Raw genomic sequence first — 7,030 nt, forward strand, 5'->3', positions numbered from 1 at the left:
GTGGAAAACCCAAAAGACTCCACTCCAAAACTGCTAGAACTTATACAGGAATTCAGTAAAGTGTCAGGATATAAAATCAATGCACAGAAATCAGTTGCATTTCTCTACACCAACAGCAAGACAGAAGAAAGAGATATTAAGGAGTCAATCCCATTTACAATTGCATCCAAAACCATAAGATACCTAGGAATAAACCTAACCAAAGAGACACAGAATCTATACTCAGAAAACTACAAAGTACTCATGAAAGAAATTGAGGAAGACACAAAGAAATGGAAAAATGTTCCATGCTCCTGGATTGGAAGAATAAATATTGTGAAAATGTCGATGCTACCTAAAGCAATCTACACATTTAATGCAATTCCTATCAAAGTACCATCCATCTTTTTCAAAGAAATGGAACAAATAATGCTAAAATTTATATGGAACCAGAAAAGACCTCGAATAGCCAAAGGGATATTGAAAAAGAAAGCCAACGTTGGTGGCATCAGAATTCCGGACTTCAGGCTCTATTACAAAGCTGTCATCATCAAGACAGCATGGTACTGGCCCTCTTCTTGTTTTTAAGAGAACTTTTTCTCGATAGCCCTACCTGTTTAACATCATAATTATAGATTCCTTTATTCACTTTGTTACACATGTAACAACCTGATATTGTACTTTTCCATTTGAGGAGAAAACTCAGCTTGTTAACAGTTAGAATGATTGTTCTAGATTCTTCCACGACCAGTATACTTGTGACAATTAATTGATTTGTGTTAAGGAATTTTAATTGATTGTATGATGATACTTTTCAAAGTATATAAATCTTAGCCTCTGGGACATATATTGTTAATGTTTACCTTATCTCTAGTCTTTTCAAATGAATGTTTAATATTTGAGTCAAATTACTATATCTATTTGCCCCATTTTGAGCTTTACTATAAATCAGCAAAAACACATTAAATTAAACTACATGGGATTGGAATGTAAAGCAATTTATATACTTATTGATTTGAAAATATGAAATTATGGGCCTTTTAAATTGAAATACATTACAAGTGATGTAAGCCTACTGCAAATTAGATTCCTTAAAATTAACTTACCTGTTTACTTGTTAGAATTGATTTATGTCTTAGTTCTTGATGAGGCCAGTACTGGACAGATATAATATTACTTGTCTTACAAATATTTCATAATTAGAACTCTTTAGTCATTTTGTCAGGAGTTTTGTGCTATCCTCTTTTATTCTGAATAGTGTTTATTATTCCTTAGAATGATTTTCTTTTCTACCTGCATGGTATCAATTTTAATATCACAAAAGCAAGAGAAGCAAGTTGATTTAGTGATCTTATTAAGGAAGTTTTGCAATCCACATTTTCTTCATTTAATTGGAGGTACATTCCATTTTATAGCCCCACAGATGTTATGTCAAAATAACCAATAACAACACACTTAATTTAATAATAGTCATTTTATAAATATCAGTTTGAAACTATGTCAAGTCTTATGATTATCTTCAGTTTTCTAGCTATTCATATACATGCGTTATTATAAGAAACAATTATTGTATTGAAGATTGTGTCTGCTAATTTTTTTCTATTTGTAAGTTGATGGAAGTAAGAATTTTCAAAAGAAACATACACACAAACTAAAAAACAATTATTAGTTGGCTTTTCCTTGGCAGTAAATGAAACAAAACATTATTTTAAAGGGAAGATGGAAGTGACTGAAAAGACTGTTTAGAGTTGAACTCCTCTGCATGAAGGCCATCCACCCCAAGCCTATCAATCACATATCACTACCAGCCAATCTTCACAGACTGTAATTTCTCTAGCAAAAGATAAGGCAATGAAGCCATCCCAGCTTTGATGAAACTTTTATGAAGGAAAATTTATACTAGTTGTACCTGATGCTCAGTTGGGAGCTGATTAAATGATTTATATTTTGCCTGATCAGACAGCCAGGCAGATTAAAAATTGTGGCAATCCCCTTTCAGAGTACACATTTTTGTCTTCAGGTCATTGCTGAAAGAAATTGTGAATGTGGTTCAAGGACAGCTCAGCACTTTGTACTTTCTGAAGGCAAGTCATTACTTAAGTGGTTGGATGTGTATTTCTAAGAGCAATACTTTGAAAGCTGACTTTCCCCTATAATTACAGCTCTGCCAAATAAGATGTTAATTTAGAATTGTTTGGAGTTTTAAGAGACAGGGCATACATTGAATTTACTGAAATATCTTCTAGAAGTCTTAGCTTTCAATTTGAAGACACATACAGCTTCAAATTAGGATTTTGAGGATGCCAATCATTTGCTTGGAAACTGGAAAAGAACTGAAGCCCATCAGCAGAACAAATCTGACTAAATGAAGGCAGGAATAGGAGAACCTTGTTAGGCAGGAAGAATCTGCTACACATTATGGGCCAGGAAGGCAATGATGGATTCTGGAAAGGCAGAAAGACTTAAAAAATTTTTTTCAGCTACTATTTATTATTCTGATACAATTTCTGATGAATTAAGAATACAATAATAATACAAATTCTGATGAATAAAGATGAATTAATCAACAATGTTTAAATAAGTCATTTAAGTGAATATCAGTAACAACATTTATTGGGGATTCACCTTATACAGAATTCAGTAGGTTTGGAGATTTAAAGAAATAAGTTATAATAGGCCTCAGATTTGCTGTCAGAAGGGTTCTTTTACCAGAGATAGATTTGGGGCATTTTTGCTAAGGGAACAGGACAAAAAAGCAGTTCATACATGGTTCGTCCCTGTCTTCACTGATGACATTGCCATTGTTGTTTGCATGGATTTGTAACTCTAAGCTTAGCTCATTGGATGATGATGATGATGATGACATCTCTACCTCACTGCATGATTGGTTTTTATTCATTTCTATTCCCAGTGTCTACAACACTGCCTGGAACAGAGTAGATTCTCCATAAACATTTGTTGTGTGATTGGAAGAATGAATAAATAAAGCAAGGAAGTCATTAATAATCTTAGTAATCAGAGGTCATAGATTTTCTAGGGGATTGGAATCCAAGCAGGGAAAAAAAGAAGAGAGATTTTAATTGAATCAAGGTAGGCATCTTACTCCTTGGGCCTACTATAAGAGATCATAGATTGGGTGGCTTATTAACAGCAGAAATTTATTTCTTACAGGTTGGGAACCTAGGAAGTCCAAGATCAAGGTGCCAGAAGATTCAGTGTCTGGCAAGAGTCTACTTCGTGGTTCACAGTGGTTTTCTCACTGTAAACTCACATGACTGAAGGGGCAAGGGAATACATCAATGTCTCTTATTAAAGCAGTACTCCCATTCATGAGGGTACCACATTCATAATCTAATCACGTTACAAAGGCCCCACTTCCAAATACCTTTACTTTGGAGATTGGTTTCAACATATGAATTTTATTTATTTTTATATATACATTTTTTTAAGATTTTATTTATTTATTTGACAGAGATCACAAGTAGGTGGAGAGACAGGCAGAGAGAGGGAAACAGGGCACCTGCTGAGCAGAGAGCCTGATGCGGGGCTCGATCTCCAGACCCTGGAATCATATGACCTGAGCCGAAGGCAGAGGCTTTAACCCACTGAGCCACCCAGGTGCCCCTCAACATATGAATTTTAAATGACACAAACTTTCAGTCTATAGCAGTTGGTGAAAGACTCCACAGTATAAACCACCTACCAGGATTCCATACAGTTGTACTTTTCAAATTGGACTATTTGAGTACTTAAGGCAATATAGTAGTGTAGATGGATTTTTTTATCGGGAGTATTTGATGACATTTCCAAAACTGTTAATTTTTTTCAACAGTCAGTGATTAAAATATGCTCAAATTTGAGCCCACCTATTAAATAGAACAAAATAAAAAAAAAGTATTTATGAATTTGTAAGTTAAAATGAGAATTTAATTAAATTTCTCACTTGCAATCATCTTCTTGGCCTGTACCTCTACACATCTTGTGGACAAAGGTTCATTCTTCTCTAACATTAGGTGTATTTCATCCACCAAGAATTTATGTGGCAACTAAAGTGAAAATGTTAGTAAAGACTACTGTACTATAATTCTAATACAGACTGAAGGTCTTGGGAGAGGTTTGCATTCTCTGTAGATCAGGGTGGGGGGTTAGTTAATACTGTCAGTGACTGGTTTGGGAGTCATGAAAAGTGGGTTTGGAAATTGAAGGCAGAGTCTAATAATCCCTTGTTCTTTTTCTCATGCATTTCAGGAAGTATGGGGCTCAATTTAATATATGATTTTGTTTATTTGTGGGTTTTCCTCAATTAACTTGGACTACTTGAGATATTTTTAGGCTTTATTTGTCAACAAATAAATACCTCATCTCTCCCTACTCTGTTCTGTGCTCCAATAGAGGTTAAATTAATAATGGTGGCCTAGTATAGCCATACTAGATAATATCTGAAGAATTTACATCTGGTGGCCATTTACATTGTACCCCTGCTATACCTCAAAAACCCCTGAAAGAAGAAAATTAATTATATTTTTAGGGGTAATTATTCTTCAAAATTACTTGTAAAGTTGAACAGGAACAGATTTAATCATTTAGAATGCTGTCTGTTTTGGCATTGGACAATTGAGAAGAAACTTGGGTCATTCTGGTCACTTATAAATAAGCCTTACATATGTCTAATGGAGGAATATATATATATTCTCATATATTCAGGGTTAGCAGAAACCTATTTGTTTAAAAAAAAGAGAGAACATAAATGGGCTATCATGCTATAGGTTTCTGGCTCAGTACGGCAGGTCAACTTTAAGATGCTGTAAAAGCTAAAAGAGATAAGGAGCATCTCGAAATGAGGACAGGATTGCCTACTGGATTCCTGACATGAGGTACCAGTTACATTGTATACGGGTGTTTTTTATGAGCACCATCAACATATTTAGTCATAAAATTGAAAAGGTGTAAATGTTATGCAAGAGTCCTAGAGGATGCCATATTGAAACAACAGATGGATAAGATGTATTTAAGAGGCTCAAAGAAGTGACTTCCAAAATATTACATTTGAGAACTTTTTAGAATTTTTACATTTTTCATACCAACATTTTATTTGTAAATTCATATTTCATTTGGAAATAAATGTCATGAGCAATAATATGATGTTAATAAATGTTATTTTCATTTCTTATTTTCCCATTTCTTATTTTCTCCATTATAGAGGTATTTTGGAGAAGAAGTGGGAAAAGAACTCAGATGGAATATATACATATATGAAGTTATTTTACGAAAGTCACTGTTTTAAATTTAAAATATGGGGGCGCCTGGGTGGCTCAGTGGGTTAAAGCCTCTGCCTTCGGCTTAGGTCATGATCCCAGGGTCCTGGGATCAAGCCCCGCATTGGACTCTCTGCTTAGCAGGGAACCTGCTTCCTTCTCTCTCTCTCTCTCTGCCTACCTCTCTGCCTACTTGTGATCTCTGTCTGTCAAATAAATTTAAAAAAAATTAAAGTATGTTTACCAAAAGCAGTATGGTGTCCAGATACATAGTAGGGATAATTTGACTCTGAATTCCAATATTTTCTATATTAATGTAAACTATTCATGGTCAGTTAAACAATTTCTTTCCTCTCCTGTCCTTCCCCAATCTCTTTGGAAGCCTGTGAGTTAAAGCGATGTAAATGGCACATGCCTTTTGTGATTTGAATGATGAATAAGGTGACAGAGGTATTTTTGGATAGTTTAGTAGAGAATGCTTAAAATGATAATATTTATGCATCAATTTTCAAAGAACTGTTAGAAGTAGCATTCAAACACATTATAGGAGACAACTGGCAGACTCAGCTGGTAAACATGACCTTAGGGTTTTAAAGTTTGAGCCCCACATTGGGTGCAAAGATTACTTACAAATAAAGTCTTTAAAATAATAATAATAAAGTTAATAAATACGCAGCTAAACACTTCTCATACAAGTTTAAAAACTACTAGCTACCTATCTATCTATCATCATCTATTACTTTAATTCATTAACATACAGTGCAATATTGGTTTCAGGAGTAGAATTCAGTGACTTATCACTTACATATAACTGCCAGCACTCATTGCAACAAATGTCCTCTTTTTTTTTTTTTAAGATTTTATTTATTTATTTGACAGACAGAGAGCACAAGTAGGCAGAGAGGCAGGCAGAGAGAGAGGGGAACAAGCTTCCAGCTGAGCAGAGAGCCAACTCGGGGCTCGATCCCAGGACCCTGGGATCATGACCTGAGCTGAAGGCAGAGGCTTAACCCACTGAGCCACCCAGGTGTCCCAAATGTCCTCTTTAATACCTATCATCCAAATAGATCCCCCTTCGCCCACCTCCCTCCTTCAACCCTCAGTTTGTTCTCTATCATTAAGAGTATTTTACAGTTTGTTTTTCCCTCTGCTTCCGCCACCCATCTTCCCATATGTCCATTTGTTTTCTTTCTTAAATTGCACATATAAGTGAGATCATAAGGTATTTGTCTTTCTCTGATTGACTTATTTCACTTAACATAATACACTCTAATTCCATCTGCATCATTGCAAATGGCAAGATTTTCTTCTTTCTGATGCTTGGGTAATTGTACATTGCATCTATATACCACACCCTCTTTATCCATTCATCAGCCAATGGACACTTGGGCTCTCTGTAGTTTGACAATTGTTAATAATGCTGCTATACCCATGAGGGTGCATGTACCCTTTTGAATCTGTATTTTTGTATCCTTTGGGTAAATACTTAGTCATGCAATTGCTGGATTGTAGGGTTGTTTTATTTTTAACATTTTGAGGAACCTCCATACTGTTCTCGAGTGGCTCCACCAGGTTGCATTCCCCTAACAGTGAAGAGGGTTCCCCTTTCTCTGCATCCTCACCAACACTTGTTGTTTCCTGTGTTGTTAATTTTGGCCCTCCTAATAGGTATGATGTGGTATCTCATCATGGTTTTGATTTCTTTTTCTCTGATTATGAGTGATGTTGAGTATCTTCTCATACGTCCGTTGGCCATCTGGATGTCTTCTTTGGAAAAGTGTCTATTCACATCTTCT

This window comes from Mustela lutreola, chromosome 1 (assembly GCF_030435805.1).
Source record: "Mustela lutreola isolate mMusLut2 chromosome 1, mMusLut2.pri, whole genome shotgun sequence".
Lineage (NCBI taxonomy): Eukaryota > Metazoa > Chordata > Mammalia > Carnivora > Mustelidae > Mustela > Mustela lutreola.